Consider the following 12,620-nt stretch of genomic DNA (forward strand, 5'->3'; position numbering starts at 1 on the left):
AAACTAGTACAGCCACTATGGAGAACTGTGTGGAGATTCCTTAAAATACTGGAACTACAACTGCCATATGACCCAGCAATCCCACTCCTGGGCATACACACTGAGGAAACCAGATCTGAAAGAGACACGTGCACCCCAATGTTCACCGCAGCACTGTTTACAATAGCCAGGACATGGAAACAACCTAGATGTCCATCAGCAGACGAATGGATAAGAAAGCTGTGGTACATATACACAATGGAATATTACTCTGCCATTAAAAAGAATGCATTTGGATCAGTTCTAATGAGGTGGGTGAAATTGGAGCCTATTATACAAAGTAAAGTAAGTCAGAAAGAAAAACACTACTACAGTATATTAAAGCATAGATATATGGAATTTAAAAAGATGGTAAGGATGACCCTATGCGAGACAGCAAAAAAGACACAGATGCATAGAACAGTCTTTTGGACTCTGTGGGAGAAGGCAAGGGTGGGATGACTTGAGAGAATAGTATTGAAACATGTATATTATCATATGTGAAACAGATCACCAGTTCAAGTTTGATGAATGAGACAGGGTGCTCAGGGCTGGTGCACTGGGATGACCCACAGGGATGGGATGGGGAGGGAGGTGGGAGGGGGCTCAAGATGGGGAACACATGTACACCCATGGCTGATTCATATCTATGTATGATAAAAACCGCCACAATATGGTAAAGTAATTAGCTTCCAATTAAAATAAATTTAAAAAAAATTTTAAAAACCCTTTACATTTTGTGCCCAAAAAAAAAAAAAAAAATTCCTGTAGAATCGGCAACATCTCTTTGGTGGAAAATTGATTGAATTTATTTCATATGTTATTTATTTTAGTCACTTAATATACTTTTCTAATTAAATATTTATAAATTTAAATTTAAGTATAAATATTTGACTATAAGGAAATGGTTTTAGACGTCATTGAAATACACATATAAACAAAATTTGACATTTTGAAGTCTTAGTTATAGAAGTCTTCTGCAAAAAATTCTGAAATGTGGATAGTTGTGATGTTACTATAAATTGCCATTCCAGTTGGTTAAATGTCTTCATATTATATGACTAAATATAGTCATATGAAATCAAACTATAATAAATGATTTGATGAAATTATACGTCTTGTTTGTGGAAATTTTTTTTTTTTGTACAGAAACCATTTAATTTTCTTTATTTTCACACATTAAAAGATGAAACACACTCTACAAGTGGCTTTTCATAGCAGATTACACGTGGGTCGGTTCAGACCCGCTCTCCAGGACTGCTGGCCTCGGAGGGGCCCCGGCCGGCAGCCGCAGCTGGTGCTCAGATGGCCAATGGATTGACTTGGATGCAGAAGCGTGCAGCCCTCAGCACAGAAGGTCCCACCCTCTGGTCTTAAATTAGGTTAAATGGTGTTGGTGTCCGTATGTACAGACATGAAGTGTGGCGATCCTAAGCAGCTCCAGTCGCCCCAGCCCGCGATGGGAGCCTGGGCCTCAGGCCGAGCAGGAGTCCGCAGACGTCGCCGCGGCGCCTTGGCTCCCCTCCCCGGGGGCCGCGGGGCTGTGCCCGCGCTCAGACCCTTTGGGGTTGAGCCAGGTAACTGTAGGTGTCCTGCCCGCCCACTCGCTCCAGATACTCTTTCTGGATCAGAATGTCAATGCATTTCTTAATTAACTAGGTCCCAGGGCTTGAACCTTGAGGACAGCTGAGTCAGTACTTCTCCAAGTAACTCTGGTGTTTTTAGGACCTTCCTCATTTTCATAATTCTCACAAAAGCTGCCTGAATCAGTAGTTTGCAATCTGCCTGGATGCTTATGTGTGTGGTTTCTTGTTCCTGCTTCTGTTCCGTTTTCATTGGCACATTGAATTAACCCTTCATTTCTCATTACCATAACCAAGATATAATTTTATTAAGATATCTGGCTTCAGTTCTTCTTCATCAGCATTGGCATTTTCATCTTACAAGACCAATAACTCGACTTCAATAAAATCTGTAGGACTTCTGCCAAAAAGTCCATTTTGATCTGGGCGCTCCCAGTCAGCTGCTGATGGCGTAAGCATCCTCTGTTTTGTACTGGAGCTGGATAGCCATCTGTTTTTGAAGTAGTTTGTTACTAATTCTCCTTTGACAGTTGATATAACCATGTAGATTTTCTGCCACTGTGACGGCTGGCATAAAAGGCTGTGAATTGCTGGTAACTCCCTTCCAGCTACGACAGCAAGGCAAACGTACAAGGCTCCTGAAAGGGCCGCAATTCGGAACTCAGTACTTGCATACTGAAATCCAAGTCCAGCGACTCAGAGTTTGTCAGGTCGTTTTTTGAACTGCTCGTTCAAATCTTTGCTTACACCAGTGTCTTGAAACATCCGCTGAAGTTTAGAGGTATACTCAGAACCACAAGCTCGCTGTAGCTTAGAGATCGTGCTCGCCTCGGCATCATCGCTCGCACGCTCTGATGGACAACCTCTTGGCCAGCAGAGACAACCGCTTCTGTAGAACTTCTGAAACACGTCTTTGTCCTCGATTTATTTGAAGACCACCATCACTTGGTTGAGTGTGTCTTCAAGTTCTGTGTCTTATGGGTTCTTTGAACTCTTCTTTAACAGGGAGTCACAGTATCAAGTCAGCAACTAGGGGGTTTTACTAGAGGACTGAGCCATTTTGGTAATGATGGTGTTTATGAAGCAACCTCGAGCCTTGTCCAGTGAGGTCAGGAAGCCAGCATCATTGTTGAATGCCGATGTCATCAGGGCATTGTATTTTTTATGAACATCCAACACTGTCTGTACATACATTTTGGGGTCTTTTAATGCAGTTTTTTCCACATTTCTCAATTGCTGTAAGACTCTGATTATGAATGTGTGTCTCCAGGAGTTTTTTCAATTCTCCCAGGCCGTCCTGGATTCTAGATACAAGATTATACATGCGACCCAAATCTTCATTTTTGTCGGCATCCAGCAGGTTCAGGAACATGTGGAAGAGCTCCAGGTGTTTCTTGACAAGCACCTTCTGGCACACCCCTGGCAAGCTCCTCCTCTTGCTCTCATGAAGCTACACCTGGACCCTCCGCTGCTCCTCCAGAAAACGAGCCTCTACCTTTTTCACAAATTCAGTAACTGGGTTCTGCCGCAAGAATTCAGTACTCTGTCCAGTATATAATCTTTCCGTGTCAGCCAGAAACTGAAATTCAAGGATTCTTTGTACACTGTTAGCAAAAGGCCCTTCACAAAGGCATCATCTTCATTCAGTCCCAGTTCCACTTACGACTGTACAGCTCCACTTATCAGCCTTGTTTGATGGTTTCACCATTTCTTTCTTTTTCAATGAGTTTTAAAACAGCATTTGTTACCTCTTTATTCAGTGGCCTGAAAAGATTTTCTCTCTGTCACCAATGCAAGAGAATAGATTTCATAGATTCCTCTCCATCCTTCATCACATTCGTGGCGAAGTGAAGTGAAGTGAAGTCACTCAGTCGTGTCCGACTCTTTGCGACCCCATGGACTGTAGCCTACAAGGCTCCACTCTCCATGGGATTTTCCAGGCAAGAGTACTGGAGTGGGTTGCCATTTCCTTCTCCATACCGTATGTCTATTGAGGTAGGCACAAATCCCTTTCAGCACTTTGCTTGAAAATCGGTAGTCTTTCCACTGCTTAGTGTAGAGCTTCCGTACACTCTCATCCATAAAATCGTCTCCGTCCTTAAGAAGATTTGTCAAGTAATCCTTCAGAAATTCTTTAAGCCGTTTGTACAATCCCAAGCCCACACACTGAGCTCCCCGGCGTCTGCTCCTTCCTCGATTTAGGAGAGACACCAGCCCCTCGAGGCTGGTTGGACTGGTGAACATTCGTGGGGTAGTCACACGTGTGAGGGTAGAGTTCCATGGATCTGGACTTGGCCATGCTCCGCCGGGTGTACACTTGCTGGATGCCAGCTATGAGGTCGTCCCAGATCTGGGTGAGGCCAGTGAGCTTCAGTCCGTGGGGTCCTGACTCCTGTTGGGTGACATGGCTAATAACATTCTGAAGTCGTCCAGGGCAGCAATCGTTAGCCAAGGTTCAGCTAATTCTCCATCAGATGGAAATATACGGTATCATTCCAAATTTATTCACAGCGACTCAGAAAGGATATCCTTTGAATGCAGAGAGTGAAATCACATCTTAGGCCAATCAGCTCCAGCTCCTGCTAGGGAGAAGTTGGAGGGGGATGGCCGGGAAACCTTCCCCACCGTCTCATCATCAGCCCGCGGCGCGGGAGGGGTCCTGGAAAACATTTTTTTTTAACTCACCAGGCCCCTTTAGATAACCACTGTAAGGAATAACAAAGTCTCCACAGTCCATCTTCTGAATCAAGCATACACTAGCTACTCACAGCTACTAACCAGTCTTTAAAATATCCAATAAATTTTATAAATTTCACATTGCCTTACATAGAAGCAAACTAATCACATAACCTGACTAGCTCTAGATAATCACCCAAGAAGGCTGTGAAGAGAGCTAATGAAAATAATGTTTCATTTAGTATTTCATGAATTGATAAGCACTTGTAAGATTAACAAAATGACCCTTTCAAAGCAAAGTAACTGAATCCATTTTTTAGGTCAGATTAGTATGATTTACTCATTAATCCTATTTTTTTTGTAACTACCAATATGACTGTGAGATTAACATCAGTGTAATATATTTTTACTAATTAATCTCCATTTCCCCTAGAAATGTAATATCTACACTGCTACCTATTACTCTGTCTAATCGAATGGTAAGTGGGGAAGAAAAGCTGCTGTGTGCTGGCATCAAGTGTTCTTGGTAGGCACCTGCAGGGATTATAGAGTCATGATGCTCCACATAAAATAACATTTATTTGTTTTCATTAAAATTAACATAGTGAAAAATGTTAACACATACTGTTAAAATTAATAAGTACTGTTAAGATTGTTTATACTTTATATACTGCTTTGTACATTATATAGAGCACCAACTCACATATCATTGAATTTCCTAACAATGAACCAAATAGCAAAATTTTTAAGGAGTTTAAAATTTTACTGTACCTCTTCCAAACACAGAAGTCAAGTAGTAAGTTCTCACCATAGTAAAATATTGATTCTAACAGTCTACATTTTTAAATTAGAATTCTTGAAAGGAGGATAAAGTAAATTATAAACCCACTACACATATGCACACACACACACAAAAATAATAGCCAAACAGGAAAAGAACATATGGCTTCTGTTTAAACATATTTAAAAAATTCAATTTTCATTTCTTTAAATATGCATGCTCACTTCTTCAACATCATTTTCCCTAAAAGTTGACATTTAGTAAGTTCCTATTATGTTCTAGGTGTTTTTATATTATTTATTTTCTTTAACAAGTATTATGATTTCCATTTTGTGGATGAGGTGCATTGGAGGAATTATGTTATTTTTCCCAAACCAAAAAGAATAGTAGAGATTCAAAAGAAGCCTAGGCCCTAAGCCCACCATCTTGTCACCTTGCAGAATCAAGAAGCTTAAACTGTATTGCAGTTCAGTTGCTCAGCGGTCTGACTCCCCAGTGAGATCCCATGGACTGCAGCACACCAGGCTTCCCTGCCCGTAAAGTGTGTAGATGATCTACAGGGAGAAATTTTGTTCTCTAAGCCCAGAGTCCATAATTCAAAGGGGTGAAAGGAAAATTTTCTCCCCTCTCTTACAAAACTAGCTGTGCTTCAAACATGAGTAGCTAGGTAAATGCTGGTAGATGTAAATAAATAGCAAGGCCAATTCATTGTCCTTTAGAGAATATGGTTTCTATTTCACTTTGAATGTTAAAAATTATGACAACTTTTCCATAATTAGAAACACATCATAAGCTTACATCAACAATATACATCAACATGATGTTAATCACAAAGAAAAAATAACTTTAAAAGTTGGAAAACTGCCAAAGACCAAATTAACCAACATGGGCATAAAGTATATTTTCATAATCAGTGTTTTAAAGTTTGCTCTTTTTTAAAATTTCTACCATCTGTGTAATTCTGGGTCAGTTTTTATTTTTTCCTCATTAGATTTTCTCTCTTCCTCCTTTTCATATCTGGTCATTTTGGCGGTTACCAGACATTCTGAATTTTACCTTGATTCTTAACTAAAATATTTTTATGTTACTATATTTTTTAGCTTGGTTCTGGAATATGGTTAAGTTTTTGATAATAGTTTTACCATTTGAATCTTGCTTTTAATCTTTTCTAGGCTGGATTAGAACTATATTTTGTCTAGGATTATTTTCTCTTCCACTTTTGTGGCAGCATCCTGCTTAATACTGTAACCCACCGCCCCTCCAACCACCGCCCCCCGCCCCAGATTATAAAGTTTTCTACTTTGGTTGTTAAGAACATGTGCTGTTCCATATTCTCTTCAATGCCAGATAGTCTCACCTCTAATTTTTTGGAGAAGTCCTTTCCCTGGCACTAGGGATTGTCTTTACTACATTCTCTGATTAGTAATCAACTGAATATTCAAGGAGGCCCTTCTGAATATATTTGAACTTCTTTCCTTGGGTAACCCTCTTTTCTGCAGTACTCTGTCCTGCAAATTCTACCCACCCTGGCTTCACAAGACATGGAGTTCTATCTCCTTAATTCAGGGAGCTACCAGGCTCCAATAATGTACTAGTTTTAGGCCTGTTATCTTCCTTTAGTGTTAACTGTGGAATTCCATTGTTTAGTCTTGAAAATACTGATAGTGAAAAATAGTCTCAAAGAGAGAATATATTTTTTCTCCTTTTGCAGCTAGAGAAGTGCAAAACAATTCAAATTCATAAACTTAGAGCTGATATCAAATTGAGAATATTCTCAAAATGTTAGTCTTATTTCTTGTCAAATGTGGAGGCTGTATAAAAAATATACAACTCTGTTTTATTTTCTATTATTGCAGAATTCTCCTTGGAAGTATTATTTGAACAAATCAAACTTTTAAGATGCCTGGATTTCAGAGATCAAACTATGCCCTGTCATTAAACAGCTTATAGCTTCTAATTATCCAAATTTCTATCATCGTGGTTGTTTGATGTAATAATATTTTACTCCTGAGTATTCCTGATAAGGAAGTGCATAGTGCAGATTTGTAGAATTTAAATTTGACACTTGTTTTCTCCCTTCAGAGTTGAATGAAAAGCCACAGACAGACAAAATATTTGCTCTTTGTACATCATGTGTCTCATAAAGAGCTTGTATCCAGAATATGGTCTTTAGAAAGAATTTTAGAAGCTCAGACTCTTAATGAATATAATTTCATAAAAAATATGATCCAATTTTTTTTTTAATGGACAAAAGATTTGTCCATTCTTTCCCAAAGATAGATGACCAACAAACTCATGAAAACATATTCGACATCATCAGTCCCTGGGCAAATGCAACTTATAACCACACAGCAATATTATTTGCAATACCCATCAACATATGGAATAGACACATAGATTGTAAGGTTTCCATACTTTAGAGTCAGACACGACTTAGTGACTGAACAACAACAATAACATGCAATAGAATACTGCACTGCACTAAAAATAAATTAAGTATTGATTCATGCTGCAACATAATGAATTTCAAAAAAAGTATCTGAGTAAAAAAAAGTAAGAACAAAATTAAAGATACATACTCTACAAATTCTTTCATATGGAATTTGAAATCGTATACACTGATCCACTTTGACAAAGCAGATCCATTGTTCCCTGCAGATTGGCTGTAGGGCAGGAGGAAGGCATTGCAAAGAAACAAAAGGAAACTGGGGAATAATGAATATGCTCATTATTTTAATGGTTAAAGAAATTAAAATACTTATTGGAGCTTTGAAAATTGTATATTTAAATATATGCTTCAAGTAGCATTGTCTCATTAAACAAAGAAATGAAAACAAAGAGAAAAGAAACCTTGTCCAGAAGAGAGATGAAGTAAAACCCTCCACCTCTGAGGGAGGCGAGGCGATGTGCTTTTACTTTCACAACACTTGAGGATATTCCAGAACCAGGAATACTATGCAAAGAGAGTTCATTTTTCATTAAAGCAGACCTCTCATGATAAATAAGTATTATGAGTTACACTCACATTTTGCTCAGAACTCCTCCTATGATTGAATGTTTCAAGATTTTTTGCAAATGCTAAAAATGCTTTGATAGATGAGGTTAAAAAATTAATTTTGATGGTACATAAATAACGTGACTGGGTTTGAGTAAACTATCTATATAGCAGAAAATTTTTAGTATGAAGAAATACTAAACCATTGCAGTTAAAAAGTACAATTGAAAATAAGCTGCCCAAGTTCTTCTGTGGCTGCATTTGGACTCTGTAACTAACTCGCAGTGCTCGGAGGCACAAACAGCATTGCCCTAGTCTCCACTAGCTTGGAGAGATAAAAGCTACATGAAACCTACATTTTGTATCCAAAGAGAGGTCTAAAAGCATTTGAATGCAATGTCACCCAATTTTCATGGTGTCTTTAAATTTAACAGATACCAGTGAAAGGCAACATCTGACTGTAAAAGGCCAGCTTCTCTTCACAGCCCTCTTTGTTCTCACGAAGCAGCTCTCTCAAATTTTTGCTCCAGCAATCCTCTTTTTTTCCACTTCACTTTAATTTGCTTTTTTCAGTGAAGAAAACTGCCTTTCTCTATCTGTGATAAATAATAAAGTCTTTTCAACCGGAGAGAATAAGATTGGCTCCACAGAATTCATTATTGTCTCAATAAGATACTTCTAGAGCCAGGGAAAAGAACCCTCAAAGTACAATTGGTTAAACACTTTAACTAGTCAATTATAATGTCGCTATAGCATAATATGGAATATGTGTACCAAACACAGGGAAATGGACTCTAATTGCTGACAATTTGTAGGGAATAATTTTTATCATCTCTCAAAATAATCGACAAGGCAGAGTCCAGAAATGATAAAAAAAATTCATTAATATACATTTTGTAATCCTTTGAGGAGTAATAATTATTGTTTGGCAAACAGAAAATTGTTCATACTTGTACTTGATCAGTTCTCTCTTGGAATTTCTTCAGTAGTTTTCAAGAAGTATGAAATTATGTCTAAGAAGAAAAAGAAAACAAAAAATCTTCCAATCTTCCTAAGATAGAATACATTTTTAAAGTTTTCTTTTGTATCTAAACCTCTATGTTAATTACTTTCTAATGCTTCAGTTCAATTCAGTTTAATCACTCAGTTGTGTCACATTCTTTGTGACCCCATGGACTGCAGCACGCCAGACCTCCCTGTCCATCACCAATTCCCAGAGCTTGCTCAAACTCATGTCCATCAAGTCAGTGGACATACAACCATCTCATCCTCTGTCATCCCCTTCTCCTGCCTTCAGTATTTACCAGCATAAGGGTCTTTTCCAGTAAGTCAGTTCTTCACATCAGGTGGCCAAAGTATTGGAGTTTCAGCTTCAGCAGTCCTTCCAATGAATATTCAGGACTGACTTCCTTTAGGATGGACTGGTTGGATCTCCTTGCAGTCCAAAGGACTCTCAAAAGTCTTCTCCAACACCACAGTTCAAAAGCATCAATTCTTCAGCACTCAGCTTTCTTTATAGTCCAGCTTTCACATCCATACATAACTACTGGGAAAACCATAGCTTAGACTAGTTGGACATTTGTTGGCAAAGTAATGTCTCTGCTTTTTAATATGCTATCTGGTTGGTCATAGCTTTTCTTCCAAGGAGCAAGTGTCTTTTAATTTCATGGCTGCAATCACCATCTGCAGTGATTTTGAAGCCCAAGAAAATAAAGTCTGTCACTGTTTCCATTGTTTCCCCATCTATTGATTTGCCATGAGCTGATGGACTGGATGCCATGATCTTAGTTTTTTGAATGTTGAATTTTAGGCCAGCTTTTTCACTGTCCTCTTTCACTTTCATCAAGATGCTCTTCAGTTCCTCTTCTTCGCTTTCTGCCACAAGGATGGTGTCATCTGCATATCTGTAGTCTTCCCCATTCTATTGTTTTCCTCTACTTCTTTGCATGATCACTGAGGAAAGCTTTCTTATCTCTCCTTGCTATTCTTTGAAACTCTTCATTCAGATGGGTATATCTTGCCTTTTCTCCTTTGCCTTGAGTTTCTCTTCTTTTCTCAGTTATTTGCATTCTGATGCCCATTTCCATGTTAAAAACTGTACTAGATGAAAATACAAACTTGAATACCTTAAACAAAATAATTCACAATGTAAAAAATACATCAGCATTTACAATAAGTAAGTTTTCACATGTGTCACTTGACACAAAACATACCTTAAGTAATTCCCTCATTATGCTACACAGTAACTGTGTAGTGTTAGACATCCAAAATGCTAAGCTGTACTATCTTAACCTAGGTATTATCTAAATTAGCCTCTCCTCTGTCTATCTCCCTTTTTGTCAATATGTCCTTGACCCTTGTGTCTGCATCTCTTTATCCAACCTTCTCTGAACTAAATATTTATAAAATATCTTCTTTCTGATAACCTCCAACTGTATGATTAATAGGTATATTAGTTTTCTATTGCTGCTGTAAAAAATTACCACAAATTTACTGATTTCAACCACATAATGATATTGTATTTCTGTAGATTAGAACTCTATCACACTTTTCTCCTGGGCTAAAATCAAGCTATCCATAGTGTTGAGTTCCCTTCTTGAGGTTTTCTGAGAAAATCCATTTCCTTGCCTTTCTGGAAGCCACCTGCATTCCTCGGATTATGTCCCACGTAACCATATGCAAAGTCAGCATCATTGAGTTGTGTCCTCACTGTGCCATCTTTCTCCTTCTCTCTCTTGTACTTCTCTCTTCCACTCTTAAAAAACCATAATTACCTTGGACCCATCCAGATAATACATGCTAATTTCTCTATTTTTAATGTCAGCTTATTTGAAACCTTAATAACCCACTAATATATACAATAACATACTCACAGTTTCCAAAAATCTGGATGTAAAAATCTTTGGTGAAGTCATCAATCTGCTGCCACAATAAACCATCTTAAGATACACAAAATTCTCTTCATCTCTCCTAATAAGTCAGTTCTTGACCTCATTTTTTTTTCCATCTGAGTACTTTCAGGCCAATGTATGCATTCATCCTAACTCTCTTCAGTTGTGTCTGACTCTGCGACTGTGAGGATTGTAGCCTATCATCAGGCTTCTCTCTTCATGGAATTCTCCAGGCAAGAATACTGGTGTGTTTTGCCACACCCTCCTCCAAGGGATCTTCCCTACCCAGGGATCGAATCTGTCTCTCATATCTCCTGTATTGGTTGCTGCTGCTGCTAAGTCACTTCAGTCGTGTCCGACTCCATGTGCGACCCCATGGACAGCAGCCCATCAGGCTCCCCTGTCCCTGGGATTCTCCAGGCAAGAACACTGGAGTGGGTTGCCATTTCCTTCTCCACCTGTATTGGCAGGTCAGGTCAATACCTAAGAATAAATAGCCCCTTGTCTCCTCTCGGTTTCTTTACTCCTCATCCAACTAGCTGCAAGACTTGAGGCTCTAAAACCAACATAAATCCCAATATCTCCATTTCCACTGTTACTACACAAGTCCATGCCTGGATTATCTTCACTGGACTATCATTTTAGCCCAGTTTTTCACACAGCATCTAGGGTAATGTTTTAACCATAATTCTATTTCCATTTTTTACCTGCTTTAGATTTTTAAAAAGCTTTCTATTGCACTTAGGAAAAACATTCAAACTCCATATTTTGCCTACTCTTAGCTCCTACTGTTTTGGTCTATACCTACCTCCTTCTTTCTTGCTATTTTCTAAACACAATTTTGCCTTCTTTCTGCTCTTCATTTTTATTAAATTCTGTGATGTAATTCTTATACTAGCTACCTGGAGTTAGTGTAGACTTCTCAGGTTGACCTCTGAGTCTCCAGAAGACTCTCCTCTTAAGAGGAGGTGAAGCTGAAAGCTCTGAGGTTCATCAGACACCTACACAACTAGTGGGCTACAAATTTGGTGATTCTCACCGTCCTCTCAAATTTGATAATTTTCTAGAATGACTCATGGAACTCAAGAAAATGCTATAATTATGAATGCAGTTTTATTATAAAGGATACAAATTATGATCAACCAAATGAAGAGACTAAAGGGTGAGGATAGGAGGGTTCCAAACATGGAGCTTCTTTGTCCTCAAGATGTGTCACTTTCCTGGCACATTAACATGTGTCACCAACCAGCAAGTACACTCTATCTGTGTGGTTCAGATTTTATTAGACTTTAATTATATAGGCTTGGCTGATTGACTGATTGGCCACTGACTGAATGCAACCTCCTCTTCTTGCCCTCCCAGGAAATCTGATATCATCTGGCCAAAGTCTCACGTTTTATAACTCAGTATTCCCAGGACCTGGGAAAAATCTACAAATAGTTAGTCTTACTATTTCCTTCTTTTGTTTTCTTTTCTGTACCTACCTTCTACTGTCTATCCAATTTTTATATAGCCTGCTTCAAAAAGAGACTTCAGTAAACTTTATTACAATACATACCTAAGTCTGTTTAAATGAAGAAGAAGTTAGATTATATATAATGAAGAAAGCAAGAACAACAAATATCTAGTAAAGTTATCATTTTAATGTGACTACATAAACATTTCCATGTGCATTC

General features: G+C 38.4%; 1 pseudogene; it reads right to left on the minus strand.

Moving 5' to 3' along the window:
• Positions 1 to 1,571: 1,571 nt before the first annotated feature.
• On the minus strand, positions 1,572 to 10,284 carry LOC110151176 (cullin-1-like; annotated as a pseudogene).
• Between the last annotated feature and the right edge of the window lie 2,336 nt (positions 10,285 to 12,620).

The sequence above is a fragment of the Odocoileus virginianus genome, chromosome 21 (assembly GCF_023699985.2).
Source record: "Odocoileus virginianus isolate 20LAN1187 ecotype Illinois chromosome 21, Ovbor_1.2, whole genome shotgun sequence".
In the NCBI taxonomy this organism is placed as follows: domain Eukaryota; kingdom Metazoa; phylum Chordata; class Mammalia; order Artiodactyla; family Cervidae; genus Odocoileus; species Odocoileus virginianus.